The 23,166-nt window shown below is 37.6% G+C and overlaps 1 protein-coding gene across 11 annotated transcripts in view; it reads left to right on the top strand.

The window, feature by feature from the left end:
* MEF2C (myocyte enhancer factor 2C) overlaps positions 1–23,166 on the top strand; it is a 174,519-nt gene that overhangs the window by 14,058 nt on the left and 137,295 nt on the right. For 7 of the 11 annotated variants that reach the window (XM_065930522.1, XM_065923110.1, XM_065922222.1 and 4 more), the window contains exon 2: positions 3,004–3,090. The gene's annotated coding sequence lies outside the window, so the exon portion shown is untranslated. Of the gene's footprint in view, positions 1–3,003; positions 3,091–7,382; positions 7,631–23,166 lie in introns of those variants that run through there. The other 4 variants (XM_065927052.1, XM_065925755.1, XM_065926594.1 and 1 more) reach the window with 2 other exon arrangements.

Raw genomic sequence — 23,166 nt, 5'->3', positions numbered from 1 at the left:
ACTTTGGGTACTGATGGAAACGGTCAGCCTCGGGCAGTCCTGAAATGTGACTAGCATATCTGAGGAGCTGATTTTAAATTTTATACAAATTTAATTAACTAAAAGAACCCCATGCGCCAGGGGCTGCCATATTGGTAGCCGCTTATAGCTTCAAGGGCGTGACAAAATAAACATTCTACCCCGTTGATTGAAACACCCAGGCCCTCCACCATGACTTTGGAGCACGTATCTTCCCAGAGCTCCACGGACAGATCAAAACACAGCACAGACATTTCCATTTCCTCATGATAATGAGCCAAGTGATCCCCGCACGGTTCTCACGTGCAAACCAGTCAAGAGACAAGCAAGGGGGAAGGACATTTGGCGGATTTTGTGTGTGCGTTTTCTCCCTCGTATCCCATTTCTCCTTGTAGCTAGCTGGTGGCCTTTCTCTAGCCAAGATGCGAATGCATCCACTGAGGCAGCTTCCCTGCTAAAGCCAATGGTTGGTCATTTTTTAAAACGGTCCTTTGGACCCCCGAGAACGTGAGGTTAAAAAAAAAAAAAAATCCAGCTCGGGGACGCCGTCCTTTTCCTGTCTGTGTGCCAGGTGAGAAAGCAGGCGGGGCTGGCGCGGGAACGGGGCGGCGGCCCGGCCGGCGCGCACCACGCGGTCGCTCTCCCCGGCTCAGCCGGGGCTGGAGCGCTCGGGCCGCCGGCGCCGCCGACCGCGTGCCAGCGCTTTGTGCACGTGCGTGGGTTGGCTCGCCCGGTGCGGGGCTCGGAGCGAGCCCCGAAAAGTCTGCGGGGCTGTCTCTCGCCCACCCAGGGTAAATATCCTCCAGGTCCCCACCCCAGACCAGCAGGGCAACTCTACTGACGCCGCCACCGCTCCCCCCGCCCCCCGATTGCAAAACCCACCCCACCAGCGTCTGCGTCCTCCTCCATTCCCCCGAGCCCGAAACGCGGCCTCCTCGCCCAGCCGCCGGCCCTCTGCCTGCCCCCCTCCCAAAGGCCTGCCCCCATCCCAGCCCCGCTGTTAGACGCCACCCGCTGCACGCCCCGCCGAGCTCCCCCTCCGCGCGCCCAGGCCCAGCAGGCCCCCAGAAGGGCCCGAGCCCGCCTCCTCCTCGCCCGGGGCGCTCGCACGTGGCGCACTCACCCCCTGCGAGCTGCCTCCGAGCTCTAGCAACGCTCCCGGGGAGGGCCTCCCCCCCCCGCGCCCCCTCGGCTCCGTCCGCGCAGGGGGGGATCGTGGGTGGGGGGGAGTGGAGACCGACCCAGCAAGGAGTGTGTGGGTCGTGAGCGCGGGGTTGGAGGGGAGGACCGGCAATAATTGTCTGGCTTTGCGGCTGCTGCGCCTCTGCTGAACGCCTAGCCAGCGAGGATTCACTTTCCACACAAATCAACCTGAGGGACTGCTGCTGCCTGCAATCAATAACTCAGCGGAGGGAGCTGCTGAAACCAGAGGCGTCCCCGTCTGGGTCTTTAAAACGGGCTCTTGGGTACCGAATCCCAGTCCCCTTCTTGCCATTCCCCAAAGAAGTGGGCACCAAAAACGCAGGGCGGTATTTTTCACCCCCATCCCTACCCCTGGTATAGTGCTTTTTAAAATTAAAGAGCACAGGGGTATCTAGAAGAAGAAATAAAGTTAAAAGGGGAAGTGTGAAAATCCATTCTTTGAATTGAAGGTTTCTGTGATATTTCAAGAAATGGAATAGAATCAATGTTCCGAAGAACATTTAACAATTTTGTAAGTAAAAGGTAAAGTCTATTAAATTTAGCCATGCATATGGATACTTTTTTAATGAACTACACATTCGCAAGCAAATTTGTGATCAAGCCTTATTTGGGCATACTGAGCCAGGAAAAGGAAGAAATGTATCATAATTGTAGTGGCATTTTTAAAAGCCTTAACATATCTCTCAGACATTATTTCATGGAGATTGCATTTCTGTAAGGTGAAAAGGCCCTGGGAGATGTGTATTATGATTCTTACTTAATAGGCTGTAAAAACCAAGCAGAGCTGAAGAAAGGGAATTCGCCAGGTCACCGAGTACTGACTCCCAAGTTGAGACTCACTCACTGTGGACTTGAGTCTAAAAGACTGAGTTAACACCTCTAAAATAAAAGTGGTCAAAATTCTTCATTTCTCCTTGACTGTGAAGCAACTTAAAAATAAAAATCAATCTTAAGGATGTCAACCCAAATCTAGAGGCTTTATAAATCTTAATGACTCTCGACTACAAAATATCTTGCTAATACAAATGGGAAAATGGCTATTGACCTTCATTGTCCCACAGTTGGGAAGACTAGACCCATTCTGAAGCCAAGGGAAAGGTCATTTGTGTGCTCAAAGTCATTGAAAGCTGGCTTCAGAGACCAGAATACATGAGCACTTGTCCGAGCTCAGTACAGGTAAACACTGGAAGGATTGGGTACTATTGGTAATAGAATTCATTGTGTACTAAATTCACATCATTAATCCCAAAGTATTCAAATTGGCCTTTAAGGATATAAAATAAGCCCTTTTAGCAACTTTAGTTGCAACTTCAGTATCCCAGCCTAACAAATTGTTAGCTTGGAATATGATGGATTTGACTTTTTTCCTTGTAATTCTTCATTAGATATTAAAATAAAGATAAATATTGGATCTTTAAATATGAGATAAAGGATATGATTAAACCTTGGCTTGGAATAACAAATCCTTTTTATGTTGCAGATTTTCTCAATCACAAGCAGTCCATATGGTGTATATACCATGCAATGAACTAAAGCCGTACCTAAAGAATTTTTGAAATTTAGCTATTTGGAACTATTTATGTTAAAGGTTATAAGTATTGTCACAATTCATGGTCATTTTAATTATTTTATATTCAATACACATTCATTTGGTTTAAAATTAGAATTAACATTAATGTTTCTTCAGATTAGAAGTTTCAGAAATTAGTTTGAATGTATTTTAATATCAACATTCTTTAATATTTTTAAAAAATTATTTACCTGTACTTTTGCATTTTTAAGGTGCCAAAGAAGAGCTGCAAACTGTGAAGTAACTTCTATGAAGAGATGAAGTGAAGAATGGAAGGCAAATGACTGTATGTGTATGTGGTGAGTGCTTAACATTTGTTATTATCATCCATCACAAAGTTAATTCATAAAGGTGAAACCGCCAAACTCTTTGTCATTAGGTACTTATATTGTAAACATGTATAAAAGTGATGAGTGTTACATAACCATTATGTGATCTGTTATATAGCAATACCATAGCATTTTGCTTAAAGCTCACATGTCACCTTTCAGGGCATACCTTTACAAGTCTGTTTTACAATGAATCCATTTCAGGGAGGTTATGTATGTCATATCTACTGTAACTATGGAAAAGATATAACATTTTTTATATGCTTGGAATTTCTATCCTACTACTTTTTATATCTGAACTTCTGTGTTAATCATGTTTGTGTTGAAAGTATTCTGGCTGGAGAACAGATACTACACAGTCGAATAATATTGAGGGGTAGATTAATCTATAGACTTTCTTCATTTTAGGGTGGGTTGCTGTGGCAACCACCCAGCTTACTTTAAGATAATTTTTTAAAGCTCACTTCAAGAGCTACACCCAGCGTAGGCCAAGCTTAAAAGCAGGCGGACCCCAGAGTACAGGTAGACTGCTGATTTAATTTAGGAAATTAATAAGGAATGGAGGGTGGAGTACGATGGGTCAGGGTCTGGCAATCCTGACCAGAAATTAGAAATGAGCTTTCCCTAGAATTAAATCCTGAGGGTCATGCTTTCTGTACCTTCTGTGGCACTTTATTTAAATATATTGCTAAACAGTTATTTTGGGGGGAAAAAAACTTAATATATATTTACATGTTTAATAAAGCACTTAACAATATTTATTTAAATAGGAATATTTGGTGACCGGGAAGAAGGGGGTGAGCTGGTTTAAATAGTACCTCAATCCCAGACATCATTTTCTCTTATAGGAAGTATCATCACCTTTTACGTAACAGGATAGGCCACTAGCTTCCAATTCACTTAAAGAATATAAGAATTTTCTACTTTCCAATCACAGAATTGGAATAGATTGGAGAAGTCATTTAATGTGTAAGCAAACTGAAGCCCAGAAAGGACACACTAATTAGTTAGGCACAAACCTTGAACCAGAGAATCCAGGCCTGTTAACATGTAGGACAGATTCCTCCCTGCACCAGAAAATATCTTGATCCTAGGAAAGTACCATTTGGTGGCGAGAATGAGAATGATTTTGGGAAAAAATTCAGAAGCATTTGAAGATGAACACAAAGCATGCCTTGGATTAACCACTCTGTGGATTACCAGTAAATAATTTTAAATCTCAGATGGCTTTCTTCCATTGTGTATTTCTGCACAACCTCTTCTGTTCCATTTCAACTGTAAAGGCTCATGGGAAGGAAACTCATGCTAATATTAACTTAGGTCACACATAATTAAGAAGCTAAATCTGCTGAGGGGAATATTCTATATTTTAAAAGGCCGATTGTGGTCTTATTTTCTAGATCTTAATTTCAAATAAGATCAATCCAGATCTTATTTTCAAATTATCAACAATGTGGGGTTATACCTACTTTTGAATGCTTGTATTATTGTTGATAGTTTTGGGTTTGTTACAATGTTTGTTATTAAATAATCCTTTAAAATGTTAAAAGGTGAAAATAGTTTCTTTTTTAAGTAAAATAATCTAAAACTAAAGTGTACAGTGGTAAAAGTCATCTATTGCCTATGTCTATTTGCTCCTGTAAAAGAAGCTGTTACACTTCATTACATTAATTTCAGACATCATGGCAATAAACAAATGTTCCTACAAATAATTTGTTTTGTCAGGACATTTGTGAATCTGGAAAAATTAATTTCCTTTTACCACTGTATGTAGACATACCTTAATACTCAAAAATGTCAATGCACCTTTACATTTTTGGATTTTTTTAGAAGTTGTACCTTACATTAAAACCTGATATAGATTATCTCTGCCATATTATTAAATTCATGGTAGTAACAGAGTCGCCAGATGAAAAACAAACAGGCTGACAAATATATTGTAGGTATTAATCTGCAAGAAATAATAGTATTTTAGGTGGTTTTTGCTTTGTGACGGTTTGCCATGCTCTCCTATAATAATAGCAAAAGATTCATCTTATCTGGGCTGATAGTCATAATGGGGATGAGCTAGTTGTACTTGCCTGTAAAATCAACCTTCCCCTTTCAAGTGAAGCCTTAGGGCAGACACCTAAATATTGAACCCACTCTTCTGAGAAAAGCTACTCAGATCAAATAGCCCTACAATGAAGCAGGAGGCTTTCTGATTCACACTGCCCTCACGTATTAAAATAGACTAGAGGCACGGTGCAGAACTTAAGGGGAAATGCATCTAGTCATTGGGTTAAACACACAGTGCTGAAAGGAATTTTTTTTTAAGTGAGGAAATATCTTTAATTAGCTAGATATTTCAGTATACTGTTATTGTGTACTCTTGTACATCCACATTTTAATTTCCCCAATGTATTTTCTCTTCTTTTCACGATATTAAAAATTTTTAATTTGGTTTAAACATTTTATATAGTACATAGTTCTAATCTGATCTTTTCATGGTTTGTGGACTAGTTGGTATATTTTATCTTTGGCTTTATTGGGCGTGGTGTAATTGGCCAGGGAGAGGAGGTGCTCAATTCTAGTAACCTTTACTAAATTTTGAATATTAACCCTTTTTTTTTTTTTTGGATAAGGAAAAGTATTTGCTGTGCTTAAACCTTAGCACAAGTATCTTCCTTATCAGTCTCTATTGCTGCTTCCTGTGCAGCTGAAACTCCTCAGGATAAGTGAAGTCATCAGCTATCGGATAGGGAAGCCTAATGCATTTGGGAAGTTGGTTTGGTTTACATGTTAATGCCTTGGAGAAAATCCCGTCTAAGGTGTGGAAGAGAGATTGTGGGGGGGGGGGGGGGAACCTCCGGGGAAGCTGCCGCCTCGGTAAATATTTCCAACCTGATTAGAAAGTTCATGGCCCCGAGATGAAGTCGAGATTTCAAATACCGGTCATGCGTTTATCATTTTGTACATTACTACCAGTTGAGAAGCGTTTCGGCTCGCTTTCTAGCCCTCCAGCCTCTCGGGGCCGAAACCCCGCGTATTCAGGGCGTGGAGGAAAATCGCGCGCTGGAATCGAGTGGTGCAGGCATGCTGGATCGGAGCTTTTTACGCGTGAGTCACGGAGGAGCGCTCAGACCAGTGGAAGAATGAAGTGGTTAACGCGTCTCCAAACGGGGAGGGGGGCGGGGAAGTCACAAGAGCAACTATTAGGGTCGCGCTCCTATTGGTCAGAGGAAAGATCCCGACTTTAGAAGGACTTTCCCGCTGGCTGGCTCGCCGCGTCCCCCGGGGAAGCGAGCGCGCCGCAGCCGGAGCCTCTGCTCTCCGAGCGTCCTCGGCGGCCCCGGGAGAGAGCGGGAGCCGCGAGCCACCGCTCGCGCTGTCGTCTTCAGCTGGAGCAATAAAGGATTGTCATTAGGTTTGCGTATGGCATGTGCCATTACCCCACCGTAAAACTAAAATTAGCAAAATGTCAGGAATGGAAAGATTGATTCACCCAAGATGCAATTATCATTTAAAAGTGCTTGATTGAGGTACTGATGTTCAGTGATTTATTCTGCATACCATATACATAATTAAAGTAGTGTAGTGGAGTAATTTATCAATCTAGTTGAGACTGGAGGGGTGAGGAGGGAACTGCTGGATGTTTGTTTTATTAAAAAAAAAAAAATTGCTCCGAGGTCTGGTCCCGCCCCCCTTTTGCAAGAGTGAAACTGATGATTTCTCCAGCTCGCGAGGCGAGAGAGAGGGAGTCAACGGTTTGGGATTGTGAGGGAGGGAGAGGGGGAAAAAAGGCAGCGCGCGCAAAGGCAAGGGCAAAATAAAATAAAGGAAAAGAAGGCAAGAGGCGCTTCATGGGATGGGCCTCTTAGAACCCCAAGCCGTGCGCTCCTTTTTCCCTGCCACCCCCGCCTCCCCTCCCAATATCCTTCCACTCCCCCCGCCCCTCGCCTTTTTGACGCGATGTTTCAAAGGCTGTGAGCGGACTCTCCTTTTCCCATTCGTCTTCTGTCACTTCCTTCCTGGACGCAGTTTTCTGGACGAGTCTGGTTACTTTTAATCCGGCGGGCCGCCGAGAGCCACTTTCTCCTTCTCCTCCTCCCCTTCCTCCTCCCTCCTCCTCCTCCCCACCTCGCTCCTCCGAGCGGCCTCGGCGCGCGCGCGCGAATGCGCGGCCCCGCGCGCGCCTCCCCCCGCGCGCGCTCCTTCCGCGCGCTCGCGCGCGCGCGCGCACACACACACATCGTTTCTCCAGCTCTGCTCGCTCTCCTCGCAGTCAGACACTTGAGCACACGCGTACACCCAGACATCTTCGGGCTGCTATTGGATTGACTTTGAAGGTTCTGTGTGGGTCGCCGTCACTGCATGTTTGAATCAGGTGGAGAAGCACTTCAAGGCTGGACGAAGTAAAGATTACTGTTGTCGTGTTTTTTGTTTTTTTGTTTTTTTCTCTCTCTCTTTCTCTCTCTCTTAAGAAAAAGGAAAATATCCCAAGGACTAATCTGATCGGTTCTTCCTTCATGTAAGTACCTCTGACATTTCTCCAGGAAATAGAAATAGCCGGGGTATTGTCTCTGAAATCTGCATCAGTATATTCCACGGCACTGGGTCTACCGCTGTGCCTTTTTGAAGGTTGAAGTTGAGGCTTGTTGTGCATTCTTTTTTCTTAGGTTCCATGATTTTCTTGTGTGTGGCTAAAAGTAACTTTTTAGATAGTCCTATCTGTTTGCTATCAGTTACTGAAATCACTCCTGACTTGTTCTTGTCACATTGGTGTGTTTAAAGTTTCATGAAGTTAGTGCACGTCATTAGCATGTTTGCTATGGTGGAGCATGTGGAGCCTGGTGGACTTTAGTATTTCACAGAATGTTCTGTGACCTTGAAGTACATGCCTTAAGATTTAGCCAGCAGTTCACCGTGGAAAGATGCTCCTGTGAGTCCCACCAGAGGCTCTGATTTGCTTTGGGTTATGCTTCTGAGCCACTAAATCTTGGGATTAGTTTGAGCTAAAGCATGGCTGTCTGTCAGAGTATACCTTTGTGCATCTCCTTCCATTACCATAGTGCTGGCTTGATGAGGGCTAATGTGGACAAAATGTCACACACTGGCCATGGCAGTCTACACATTTCACAGTTCTTGTTGGTACTTCAGTATATATCACTGCTCTTTAGGTCAAGTCAGATACAAAGCTGTTTAAAAACAAATAAGGTTAAGTCACTGAAATTGCCATCTGTTTGGACTTTGGCTGAAAGTTACCAAACTCAGTGATAAAGTTTGGCACAAAGGAAGTGTATACAGATGTGGCACATTGTTTGTTGTGTTAGTAAATATTATGCAAGTATTTAAATTTAACAGTAGTATTGTGTCCTTCCCAGAATATGGCTAGCTATTCTTAAAGGAAATTGTATGTCTGAAACATGTCTGACTGTTCTAGGTCCAGTAGTTACCATTTTGGGGAAAAGCCCTTTTTCTTCACATTTTAGGAATGTGTGTCTTTTGTATAAAATTCCTTTATATGTAAATGCTGACAGTATAATAAGTAGAATCAGGCTTTCTGCCAGTTCTCTAACCAGTCCTCAGTGGAGAATTGCTTTGACACAAAGTGCATTTTACTATTGTGAATCTGATTCTAACTGTAATAGTAACTGTCTTGTGAAATGGTTAGTGACTGCATGTATTTTCTAAGTGCTATGAAAGGAACTCTAGCTACCTCATTATACCAGTCAAAAAGAGTGACCAGCCTCTTTTTCACTGGCACCTTGCAATAGAATTGTGGCTGCAAAGTAAAGATGTTTATATAGAATATAATAACTCTGATCCCTAGGGACTTGGTAAGACATGGAAATGTGACCACCTGTGAACCCCATTTAACCTCTGTATTGCATACTAATTTTAGCTTTAAAGAGATCTACAATCTCCAATTTGAAACTAAAACATTTAATTTATAAAATAATATCAGTTTTGGCCAGTCTTTGAGAACATTCAGTATGTACCAATATGGCACAGGCAGTTTCGGTTGAATATCGTGCAGTTAATAAACCATATTATTGTCTTCCAGTGTGTGCATGAAATTATTTATCAAAATAAAGAGATAGTTCTAAAGCAAGTAGATTCAGAACTGGACAGATAAAATGAGATGTACCTATCTAATGTCTTATCTCAAGGGGGAAAACAAATCTCTAAAATCAAGTATCTCTTTCTATTTGTAGGAAAGTATATTTGGCTATGTATTAGACTTTCTAACTCAATCCTAAAAGTTTTCATCAAAACATACTTTAAACTCAGTGTTTGTTTAGAATATGGTCCCCTAGCCAACTTAAGGAGACAATAGTTGGCAGTTATCTTTCCTTAGGATTTTACTAAACTTTATAAAAATCTCCTGTTTTTTACTAATGTAATTCACACAGCTTTGGAGTATTTGTGGCATATTTTCCAGACTTCTTACTAAAGACAGTATTTTATCTCATTCATTAATTACATTCTGGTTGCTGTAGAATATAGTGAAAGACAATATTAAAGATGTAACTTTTTTAAAATTTTAATTTGTTTTTTAGTTTTTAATAACAAATGAGCACTTTATTATAATAAGTCAATTTTTGAGCTTTCCGGAGCTGTTCATACTTTAAAAGTATGCAATTATATATGTGAACTCTTCAGAACAAAAACATATTAACATTAAATACATGAAATTTAAATAACAAGGACTTTACTGTACCTTGCCTCTTTTCTTCTTTGTAAACATATTCAGTTTTCAAAATTTAGGGGAAATGGTCCATTCCAATAGGCAGAGGGACTATATAATGATTCAAAATTGAATCCTGGAAAAGCATCATGTTTTATATTTTTCAGATGTCTATGAGTTTCTTCCTTGGCCCTCACTTTACCAGATCAATAAACTGCATAACTCTACAACCATATCTTTTCAATGAATGATTTATTGTATTTAAACTTCTTTTATAAAACAACTGAGTTAAATAACTCCTTGGCATTTGTTAACATTATATTTCAAAACTTTCTTCTGTTTATTGTAGTATATTTTGTGGTTTTATTTCCCAACTCCACATGCGGTATATTTTGAGTGTATGAAATCTCAGAAAGTGACAAAAATGGGGAAATATCTGTGCAGTGACACTTGTACTTCATAACAACAAAAAAAAGAGTTATTAAATAGAGAACCCTGGCTTCAGAGACATGATTCAGAATAATATGGAAGAATTTCATGTGCAATTAAGGATCACAGAGAGGACTTTAAAGAGACTATTAATAAAGTTCTACTTTTTTTTTTCCCAAAGCACATCCTCTGAGAAAACACCACGCAAATTAATATCTAAAACTTATAAAAATGCACATATTCATTTTATGAATACAGTTATTGCCTGGACACAATGAAAAGATTTAATCACTGGAGCTCAGTCTGTGTTGCATGTGGAAGGGTAGGTGATTAAGATCCCGTCCTCAGCACTGTACCTTAATCTCATGGGCGCGTGGACTGCCCTGCACTCAGTAAAGCCTGACTGTTCACCGAGATCTGTCATCTTTAGGAAATCAAACCAGATTACAGAGGCGATTCACAAAACCAGGAGCGACAACAGAGTCTGTGCACCTTACAAAAGGCGGATTACGCAGTTCACATGTTATTTTGATAGGTCAAAGATAAAAGCTGATTGTTGAGGAATGGCAAGACACTCCAATTTCAAATGATTGTTAGATAAGTATACCACGACCCTGTTGCTTTATCATTATGAAGAGGCATTCAAACAGTAGAAAACTCACTTTTCAAACGTCAGGCTTTCAGTAGTGAAATAAGGAAAAACATGTACTTTATATATACATCCTCATTGCTTTCATTTTAAGTTCCATCACTTCTTTTGGAACAGACTGCAAATTCTGGATGCTTATGTGAAGCAATTATTACTGTAAGGTTTAATTTCAGTAGACATTTTCTGAGGCATTGTAGAGAGCACAAAACAGAATTTGCCTGAAATAAAACATACACTCATGGTATTGAGTAACCGAGCAGAAAATGCATGGTAGTCAATAGCCATTATGTTATTCTGTTACCAGATATATTCTTCACAAAAATGTGAAATTACATAGTTAATGAATCTATATATTTGAAATAGATCTTGATAGGTGCTTCTTGGTCAAAGTATATCTATTTCATGAATGTTTTATAAAGGTCATTCTTTACAACAAAATGTGATGTTTTCAGAGTTTATTTCAGAGAAAAAGTTTTGGTTTACATGATAACATTTTGAAAACCCCTACTTTTTATGCATCCAACTCTACAGTAATTTCTTGCTTCTTTAAAAATTGAAGTCCTTTTTTACCCAACTGATGCCTCCTAGTGTTTCACACAATAAAACACTAATGAGTCACCCATAAATGTAAACATTGCATTTTCATTGCCTACATCTTCTGTGATAACATAAAATTAATATTTATGTGTTTAATTTTCTGTGCATTGTTATAATAAGATAGGAAATTCCAGTGAATGAGATGTTTCATCTGAATGGATTTGTGGTACACACTTGCAGGTTTCCTTTGACCATAACAATATCTTACTAAGTTTTAATAAGTTTATTACCATCAGCTCCAGTTTATATACTCACTGTTTATATTCACTCTTATTCCAAGTGATAAAACATAGGCAGAGTAGCAGAGCTTCCATTTTGTAGGCCTGAAAATTATATAGCTGAGTTCATCAGCAAATGCCTGATGAACAAATTGTGAAGGGACTCACCATTTAAACACTGGAATATCTTTAAAAAGATATAAAATTTTTCTCATTTGGTGTCTTTATACTTGCAAATTTCTGTGTAAAAGTGGAATTGGAAAAGAGGGTTTTGGAAAATATAAAGTAAAGATAAAGGTATAGAATACCTACAAATATGAAGTATATCACATGAGAAAATAAAAATAGAAATAACTTGCTCTGGGAACATTGGCTTCTACATAATAGAAGGAAAACTTGTTAGAGGACAATTTTCAAGACCAGAAAATTGTCAAACGCACAAGCTGGAGGATACCAACTTTGGTATGAGTTTTCTGTCTTGAGGAGAGTGAGCGTAGACTTTCAATATTCATGCACTTACGTGATTTCAGACAACTTTCTGATTCCACTTATGAAGGATAGATATTTCAGTTTCTGGATATTTTTTCCTTAAAGAATTTATGAAAGGGAGGAAGCATTCTTCTAATGGGTCTTAAGTTCAAAGGCTGCACTCAGAAACCTGTAACATTTATGGACCTCCTCCTGAGGTGTCATATCCACACAGGTGCACAAAAACACTCACAGGTTTCTTCCATTAACACAAGTGTTCTAAGCGTCCAAACATAGACATTAGGCAGAGGCTGACCATAGTTCATTTCTGTTACCTCTGTATACATCATTTAGTTGCCCCAAAACACATGCATTTTAACAATATTTGACTCTCATTTAAGATTTTCTAGTTTGGTCAGTATTACAGTGCTATTCCAATTCTTTGCATATTGGACACATTTCAAAGAATGTTAGGGGGTGTGTTCCTTTCGTTCAAGGAAGCAAACATGTAGAAAGGGGTGGACCTTTCCCACAAGAGCCACATTTCTTCCCTTGGAGAATTGAAGCAAGTATGTAAGTGAATAACAGCATGAGAAAGAAAATAATTTCTAATCATTTGCTATAGTTAGCGAGCAAAGGAAACTGACAGGTTTTTCTTAAAAGCAATTCTTGTTGATAACCTCTCTCACACTGAAAAAAGTCTATGCTGAAAAATAGTCTATGAAAATTTTGTTCTTTTGATATTAACTTCTATAAAGCCCACTGGAATTAATTTTGCTTAAAACAAGATCTCGGTAGTAACTGTTTTACAGATGTGTTGAGGCATAAAGAAATAAAGAGAGCTAAAAGCTCCCATTCGCGGCCTCTCTTAAGAATAAGTAGATAGCATCAATACTTTTTGTCTGTGCAAGAAAAATAATTATGGAAAATGCTGTAACAAAGAATATCATTATAAAAAAGAAGATTATCCAATATAGTATTATCTAACATTTCTTTGGAATTATTTTAACATTACCTACAAAAAGGAAAGTCATATTCCTACTAAGTATGGAAATTGTATGGTACCTATTATATAAATATTTGGGTGTGAGGTGGTAATATGAGTAGCATTCATTTGTCCTCACCATAAAGCATTCTTGTACATTGTCATTATATTGCTTCAGTTAAATCTCTGTATTTATTTTTTAAATATAGCCAGTTGTAAACAAAGTTTAAAGTATACATGAAGATTGTCTTCTGAGGACGTTAGAAAGGAAATCGGTGATCTTACAAGCGATAGAAACAGTAAACCTATTACAGGCAGATTTCTGCAGGAATCATTACTCTTTAATAATGCAGATGTTATAGAGACTTTATTAATTCTTAATGCTGTAAGTTTGAAATGAATGGAACAGTGTTGTTCATCCTGCAAGTGGTTGCGATTCATGTGGAATGACAATGCAAATCTTCTAGTAATGATTTAAGTAAAGTACCTTGAACTTGTTTCTAGAGACTGGAGGTGCTGATCTCTGAAGCAGTCCCTGGTGAGAACCTGCTTTTTCCAAAAGGCTAGCCTGAGTGTGGTCTGGTTTTCCTCTTGTATCTTGTTGTCATAGATAAGATGCACATGAAGAATTCATATAAATTGTTCTGAGATACCATGGACCTCTAGCATATTGGATATAAAAAGCGATAGATAATGATCTTGATAGAATGTGAAGTGTTTTTTTAAAAACAGCTAACAACTATCCCTCGCTTTTTCACACGTCTGTGATTCTTTCAGCAAGTTAGAATGATAGCACGAGAATGCATCTTTCCTGGAACCCTGAATATAGGCAGCTTTGGCTTTAGGTATGCTTATTTATTTGCAAAATTAGGAAATAGATTCACGAGTATAAATAAGTGGGGACAGATAAAGAAATTAGTCTCCTACTTAATAGAGTAAACATGACTTTTTTGAACCTTCTAATTAATTGTTGACCATGCGTGAGGTATACAACCAAGACTTATCATGGAAGGCTGGTATTATTGCTTAATGTAACATGAGGGATTGGGGTTTCTTTAAAGTAATTTTTGAAGATGTGATTATTTAGCAGAAATATTCACTGGAGCATTTTATTTTTAGAAATCATGGTCACACAAGGAAGCCTTTATAGGACCGACTACCTAATTGCACTCAAAAATCTCTTTAATGAATGAACACACGCACACACAGGAGGACACACATTTTAAGAATATAGTGGCCCTATATTTTTCAGCTTTCTAGCCACTTTCTTTATATATGAACAGAACGTCCGTGTCTAAGCAGATGTTTTAAGTTATATCCTTCATGTAGGTGAGTCTGTAAATGTACCATTTAACTTAAATGGCTTTGTGGGAAGGTAGTTTGAGGAGTTTAAAAAGGGAGAAAAAAAAAAAAAAACAGCCTTCTAGTTACTATAGTTTCAGCTCTTTTCTTTTTAAAAACAGTAATTACACTCAGGATGAAGAAAGAAAAATAAACTCTTTTAATTCTTTGTAACATCCACAGTTTCTGAGGTAGAGTTCTGGTGTATTTTTATTTCTGAATATGCAGGGCAGGTACTGGCAGCAGACCTACAAAATGAAAACTTCCTGGCTGCAGACCAGACACAGCGCCCAGTGCCACATCTTAAACTTCCCCTCTTCTGTCTCCGAGTGATTTCAGCCCCAAGCAATGTCCTTTTTTCCCCTAGCGTAGGCTAAGGACCAGAGGGCCTTCTTCCTGGGCACTCGCTCTGGGAAAGGAAAAGCAGAACGTTTCCCTTCTTTAACTTGAAAACTCTGCCTCTTAAATCACTGAGACATTAACTGCAAAGTGAATTCAGCATGTTTCTTTTTGCTTCCCCTAGAGCAGTTTAGAATGCCTAAAACAATAGGTGTAAGATAGAAAATGAGCCCTCTCCCCCACCCTCCCCCACCTCCAGCACACACAGGCCCAATCAGATGTCTGCATTTTTTTTTGTTTGTTTTGCTGAGAAAAATAGAATGATATCTTTTCAATGAAGCTTGTGCATTATATTCCAGATATGTTAGGTCATTTTGTGATGCAAATTAACATTGAGTGGTTTTTGTACTTATCTCGGGGAAATAGCAATGTTCTACCACAATATGTGGCACTTCAGTCGCTTTTATTGATAAACACTCGCACTTTTAATGATTACGAGGTCAAAATACAAAGAGAAAATACGGGCTTTAGTTTTCATTTTTGGTTTATGTTCTTTATTTGAAAGGTGCGCTGTGGGTAGTGTATTTATTACCATGCAAAATACATCAGTTTCTAAATACCTGCGTTAATATTCTTTGCATTTGAAATTGTAGTGTGAAAGCTCATACTTCTTGTAAAATATAATAAAAACAATTGCTAAAACTATTCTTTAATTACCAGTTACATTTTCAACCATTAGCAATGTGATTTTTAAAAATCCCATTAAAAAATAATTTCTGGCTGCCATGGCTCCTTTCAATCTGTAGTAGAATTCTGATTTGTATGGAGTCAAATTATTGCCAGCACACCTTTCTAAAACTGGCCTTCTCTTGTAGAAGTGCATTAAGTGAAAGCCTTAAGTAGAAAGTATTACTGTGTAATAAATATTAGTTCCAACTTTATTTTTACACTAGATTATTGATTTCACAGTATACAAATAACATATTCATGTTAGTTTATTCATTAACCCACTAAACCAGTTATTAATTGCCTGTATAAAATTTACCACATCAGACCAACAGTTAAACATAATTTTATTTCTCCTTAAACTAAAACAGATAAGAAAGATAATTTTGATTATGTTTGAATATTAAGCAACTATTTTCTGAGTATGCAAATATTTCCTAATAAAGTGTTAAGAAATTAACACAACATGGACTTTAAAAGGAGACTTGTGAGAGTATGATCACAATGGCTTTTCTTGGTGTTATTAGTAAGAGCCCTACACCTGGCACACTTTCAAACCCCATTAACAAGGGGAAAAAATGTTAAACATTTTTTGCATATGTTAATATACATAGGAGTCAGTCATTTTTGATATTTTTTTGTACAAAATTAGACATTCTATTTAAAAATTCAGATTCATACCTTTAAAACTATGCTTTCATTTAGGATATGGTACGAGACTTCTTTATCTTCTTGGAATTCTCCCGAACCGTAGTATAATTTGAATCATCCCTGCTCAATAAATATTGTTTATAAAGTTTCAGTTGTTCAATATATGCCCTGGATAAATTTTTATTAGAAAACGGATTGCCCTGCTATTTAAATATTACAAAACTATGCCTGATTAAAACATTAATGTCTTGAAGGTTCTTAAAGTAGGTAATTCGCTGGGCAAGAAATAAAAAATTTTTTAGATGTTAATGAGTAAATTAGCATGTACTTTTTTAAAGCTGCCTTATTTCTGTTCACATTTGAGGAGACTTAAGTTGTCATAGGGTCTTAAAGTAAAGGTGTGGTGGTTGACAAAGTTGTTCTTTTCACCCTTCTTTTATAATAGTTAAAATAAATATATTTGTAAAAGGTAGAAGTCCAGACCTACTTTCATCAGGGTTACTTTTCTTACCTAAACGAAGAGGAACAAACCTGGCTGTTTTTTGTTTTTTTTAAGAAGTGTATCCATTCATTCATTCATTTCTATTTTTTATTAGAAGATCACTTTTAACCTAGCATCTGTCTAGGTTGTAGGTTAAGGAAATAATTTTGGCTACATTTTTCTTTTCTTTCACCGTTGAGTGTTTCTCCCCCTTAGAAAAAACAAAAAGAAAATTGCACAATGACATTAATAGATTTGTGAAGGGCCGGACAGGATACTCAGAACCATTGCTTGTTTCCATATGGTCCTCTGGTTGAAATGAATGGCCAGTGTCCCTTCTAGGACTATTTGATCCTTCTTGAGTTAGCCTGAGTGCCATGTGATATTTTTTTTTACTTCTCTCATGTTTTACCTTAAAAATCAAAGAATTCTTGACGTTGTTCTTTCTTCAGTTTTTGTTGTGTTTTGATTCTCTCTTGGCTTCTCTTCTTGCTTCAGAATATTGGTATGGTGAGAAAGCAAGTGCACTTTTATCTTGTTTTCACTACACATGTGAGATCATAGAATTGTTTTAGGTGTTAACTTATCTTCTGACACTTGAGAGATTGATGTGGTTCATCACAGCCCAATGCCATGTCACGAAAGAACTCCAGACACTGATCTTGAAGCAGCAAAGACTACAGAACGGTGTCTTCATAAGGAAACACTACCAGCTTTAGCGTCAGCAAATGGAGCGTCCCCGGCAAAAATGCATAGTGTTAGGAAGTCTGAGAAGATGGTAGAGTTATTGCACTAGTTGAACCAAATTAGGCCTTGATTATCTTCATTGAAGTGCTGGGTCAGAACTCCAAAGGACGTGTGTGTGTGTGTGTGTGGTGTGTGTGTAGAGGAAAAGATGGGTTGAAAAAAAATGCAAAGAGAGTGAGAAACAAAAAGTATGAGAGAATAAGGATGAACGCAAGAGTGAGAGAAAATCAGTCCTCTTGATTTGCAGACATAGAGTTTGAAGACCACATTGTTATACTTAATATAATTTCTTTAATTTTACATATGTGTGCCATTAGACAGACAGATCCGTAAGCAATAGACAGTAATGGTTAAAAGCGGAGATCAAAATGGGTTCAAAATCCAGCCTTCCATTTACTGGGTAGTAGCTGTAGGTAGGTTATTTAACCATCAGAAAGCATTGTCTTCAGCATCTGTAAAATGGGAATAATAATACCATCTATCTCTTAAAGTTGTAAGGATTAAACAGGATAATACATATAAAAATGAATGTAAGTGATCAGTAATTAGTAAGTTATTATCACGTTGTAGTCACTAAGCTGTGTCGAACTCTTTTTACAACCCCATGGACTGAAGCCCACCAGGCTCCTCTGGCCATGGGATTTCCCAGACAAGAATACTGGAGTGGGTTGCCATTTCCTCCTCCAGAGGATATTCCCGACCAAGGGATCAAACCCACATCTCCTGCATTGCCAGGCGGATTCTTTGCCACTGAGCCACCACGGAAGCCCAATTTATTATCACAGCGCTACACTATATTTTAATCATTTTATCTTCCTGCCAATGATGAGCATTTAGAAATGCTTGGTGGGAATCATTATTTTGAACTTTTTGTCAATAATACTTTCGTACCATTAAAATTGGGTTACTTTGAGGTCAAGTCTCTAATTCTTATGTTACAGGAGGTCAGTGCTAATGACCGCTCAGTACAATATACTTCAAGAAAATCAAAGTCTTTCACAGATCAGACGTTATTAATATATACCACATTATTTTTAGAACCAGAAATGGAACCAAAGAAACCAAATAATTTCATCTACGAGTTTTATAAGTCATTTATTGGAAGTTCTGAATTCCAGATAGATTACTGCTTGGTTTTAATAAAAATTCATTTTAGAGGAAGTATTTGAGATACGTAGAGTTGTTACATGATTTTAATAGTGAAAACAACATCACCAAGAATTCTGAAGGGGTTTTTTCTCTTAGCATTAGTATGAACCACTTTCAAAGGATTTATTAGTATTCTTTACTTTTCTTATTACATGATTTTGACTGTATGTGGAGATAAATTAATTTGTGAAGACTGAGTGTCATTTTACTCATCTTTCTATTCCTTCACAATCACTCTTGCATGTAATATGTATTCTGTAGAGATTTGTTAAATAAATTAGTAAATTTTGTTTACTTGTAAAGATAAAATATACTTTATTGAAAAAGTTAAAAAATAAATAAAAAGCACCTTTACTGTCCTTTTCCCCCTTTTATCTATCCCTTTTTATAGGCATTATTCATTGTAGTCATAGTTTATTGACTTTGAGATGATGAAAAAATGAACTTAATTTAAGCATTTTCCTTTTTGTAAGAAGAAATACAAAGTAGTACAGAAAATGCAGAAGTTTACCTGAGGATTATACCTTTTGATAACACAAACAAACAAATTTAGATAAGATGTGGATGAAAATGGGAATAAATCTGGCCTCAGAGTCTGCCTACCCCTTTTTTGTTCCGCTTTTATGTTCACTTAATTTCTCAAAAAAAAAAAATCATATTTTGGGTGACAGGTAGTGTTGATGAGGCTTGCCCTGTTTAGGCAGCCTGTGGAGTTGCAACTACTTGAAATTATTCTCATGCTCTTGAATAACACCCCTCCAGTGTGCACCTTGCATTTCAGCTTTCTTTTCTAGCCCTGTTTTAATGCCTGGATAAAGAGTGCTCTTTGCAAGGAATACTTGCAGAGTGGACTTCCCTATGGTAGAACAGCATGGACAGCTCCCAACTCTGCAATCAGGGATGCCTCTAAAAGCTTTAATTTAAAAATAATAATAATAGTAATAATAAGTCTGCATGAAGATGATGGAGCCCTCTAAGGCACATGGGCTTAGAGAATTACTCCCATCTGCACCCCCTCCCCCTGCTCAGTAGCCCTTTCCAGGGTTATGATTACTGGAAAATGGCTGTTAATCACCAGATTTTTTTTTTTGACTGCAGCTGCTTCAGTCAGACTACTGATCTATTAAACAACTTCATCTCCAGTTTAAAATTTGCATTGTATACTGTATAGAATAAATTTTCATTGTAATCAGAGCATCCAAGAGAACTTACTGATATGATTTATAGAAGCACATTTGTTTTTATGTACGGACCTCTCTATGCTATTGAGCCAACTGTTTAAACAATATTGTGGTTGATCAGCATAGAATCAAATATTGTAGCACTATTGAGTGCAGGCAGCATTTACAATAGTCACATTTGCAGAATATTTGAATTGTGGTATCTCTAGCACTTGGCATTATAATAGCCATATAATTCCGAACTTAACACAGATTATTTAAAATTTGATTTGAACCTGAAAAGGTTTTAAAAGTTTAGCATTCTCTTACCAGACTGTGGTAGAGTGGTTTGGCCTCTTTTTCTACCCAGATGCTTATTAGATTTGCTATAATTTGAAGAAATAATCCAAAACCTGAGTCAATATTTATTGCAAGGTCAAGGAACTCTACTCCATGTTATGTGGCAGCCTGGATGGGAGGAGAGTTTGGGGGAGAATAGATAGCACTTCGCTGTCCACCTAAAACTATCACAACATTGTTAATTGGCTGTACTGTGATGCAAACTGAAAAGTTTAGTAAAAAAAAATTTAGTACAAGGAGAGGACAAAACAGCTCTAACTTACAAAGGACCCTTTTAAAACACATTCTTACATGTTAAATTGACAGGCTACAAGAGGAGGTTGGATGAAGTTCATCATGTTGGAAAGAATGTTTCAATTAAAGTTGAGCACTTTCTCTTCCAGGTCTTTTTTTTCTCCATTTTTTATTTGCTGTGCCAAGGTATCCATGTGCGTTTTTCCACTGTCATCTGGCTCATTCCCAGCAGATGCACACAATCTGTTCTGCTGTCACTAACAGGGTTCGGTTTATGAAAAGAATGTGTCAGAACATGCCACTATAGTCACTTTTACAGGTTTTTTTTTAAGAGTAACTGAGAATATATGCATTGCCCTAGTTTTATTGTACTCAGCCTTTAAGAGATTTCTAAGAAACTTTTATAATATTCAAAAACCAAAAGCTTTCTTCCAAACATATTTTTAGCCAAATATTTACTTTCTATTAAAAATAAAATTTTAAAAGCTCACAAACATCTATGATGATGAACAAAATGTATTGTACTTAAATTTTAGAGTAGGTTTTTATAGGAATGTTTAAAATAGACCAAAGATTTTTATGAAAAATCAAATTTCTAATTATAGAATTTATCTTATAATCATTAAATTACATATACTAGCAACAAACATACTCTTCTACTCAAATCAAGGCTTTATTTTTAAAAATACCATGACATACTGTTTCGTATCATTATTTGACTTGATAGATAATGTTGATTTCGTTAAGTCTTCTTTACCATTAAATTAAATCAGAAGCAAACTATCAAATACATCTTTATTCTGTATAACGACCTTTAATAATCTGTACTCTTAAAGTATTGTAACATTTTTTTCCTTCATAGATATCCACATTTTAAAAGCGTAATAGGTAAATATTTCTGAAGTTTTTATTTGTTAAAGCGTCTCTCTTCCTATCAAATATTCTAAATAAATATTCAGAGTTTTGTTGTCTTCTCCATATAAAAAAATTTCTCTGGTTTTATGTACAAGTAAAGAAAAATTGAGTAATGGATTTATTCCTGAAAAAAATGAACTCAATAAGTTAGCAGAATTTGAAGTTTATGAGTAGTAAGTACATACTGCATATATATGCACATGTGGATAGATAATTGGATACACATTTACTTTTGTGTACAGATCATGGTACTTAAGTTACTCCCAGAACTGAAGATTTTAAAGTGTACTTAAGTGCTAATTTTAGATTTTTTAAATAATTTTTGATATGAAGATCAACTCAAAGTTTGGGAAATTAAAAAAATTTTAATCAAAGTTGTAATTCACATGAACTAAAATGAAGATTATTAATGAATAATCACTTACACAAATTAAGCATTAATTATATATTATATTTACGGGCTTTCCTCATAGCTCAGTGCTTAAGAATCTACCTGCAGTGCTGGAGACCCAGGTTCAATCCCTGGGTTGGGAAAATCCCCTGGAGAAAGTCATGGCAACCCATTCCATTCCTCTTGCCTGGAGAATTCCATGGACAGAGGAGCCTGGCGGGCTACAGTCCATGGGGTCACGCAGAGTCGGACGCGCCTGAAGTGACTAACCAGCACAGCAGCGTACACATTTATATAGGAAAACTAGTTATTAGGTTTCTGCATACAGAAAATTTGTGAAATATATTTTAAGATATAATCTATGTCAGAGCTTTTTTCTGATTACACAACTGATATGCTGCCACATATAGAGATCTTCTTCAAACAGCTTCACAAATTTTAGCAAGAAAATCATTTTCTTGGCACGCGTTCGCTCTCTTGTCACATGATATAGATTAATTGCTAAATTATCTTTCTCGAGTTGTAGCAAATGATTGTTATAGTAAGTTTTCTTAATAGCTAAAGAAAGAAAAGTCCTTGGTGGTTAAATTTGAAATACAATAGTGTATACATGTCCATGAGTTGCTTTTGTTACATTTTTGATAATGTGAACAGGGAACATATATTTAAGATGTGTGACAGAGGTCAGTTCTGAAGTTCACTTTTTCTAGCCAACATTTTAGTTTATTCTTGACATTATGTGTCAGATAACTTTAGTTTTTAATTAGCCTGTAGTACTTGAATTGTTTAGTTTGGGTAATCCTCAATGTTTGCTCTTGGCTTAAGAAGGCTATTCTATACCAGGAATCACAGACGGTGAACTGAAAAGAATATTTGGTCAAACCCCGTAAGACGTCAGAGCCTCTTCCTCGTCCCCTCAAAGCCCTCGGCAGTCGGGCTGAGAGAGAACATGCATCATTTTGTATTGCAAGATGGTAGACTGGACCTCGCTGACTGACTACTGCTGATATTGGGGGAGGAGTCCCAGGGTTGGGAGAACAGCCAGAATCTTTTCTTCTGCTACAGTTTGAATACACAGATCATTTAGAGACAAAACTTCACAGGCAAACTTAATCGTGCTTCTCAGGAATGACTAATCTTTAAAACCCGCTGCTTACCATTCAGAGTGTAAATACAAACTTAAATTTCATTCGGGAAAAAAAAAGCTCACTCCTCTTAGTGATATTCACAGCACTTAAAGAATATGTGCAAGGATGGTTTGCATTGTGAAACACTTTTAAATACCAGGTGTTCTAAAAAGATAGGGTCTTTTAGGGACTTCCCTGGCAGTCCAGCAATTAAGACTTCACCTTCTGGTGCAGGCGGAGTGGGCCAGGGAGCAGAGATCCCACATACCTCCTGGCCAAAAAACTAAAACATGAAAAACAGAAGCAGTATTGTAACAGATTCAATAAAGATTTAAAAAATGGTCCACATTAAAAAAAAAAAAAGATAAGCTCTTTTATTTAATAATTCCTTACACAGAAACAATTAAAA

The sequence above is a fragment of the Muntiacus reevesi genome, chromosome 1 (genome assembly GCF_963930625.1).
Source record: "Muntiacus reevesi chromosome 1, mMunRee1.1, whole genome shotgun sequence".
Classification (NCBI taxonomy): domain Eukaryota; kingdom Metazoa; phylum Chordata; class Mammalia; order Artiodactyla; family Cervidae; genus Muntiacus; species Muntiacus reevesi.
Note: the sequence above shows the minus strand (reverse complement) of the source record. Positions and strands in the feature narration are given on the sequence as shown.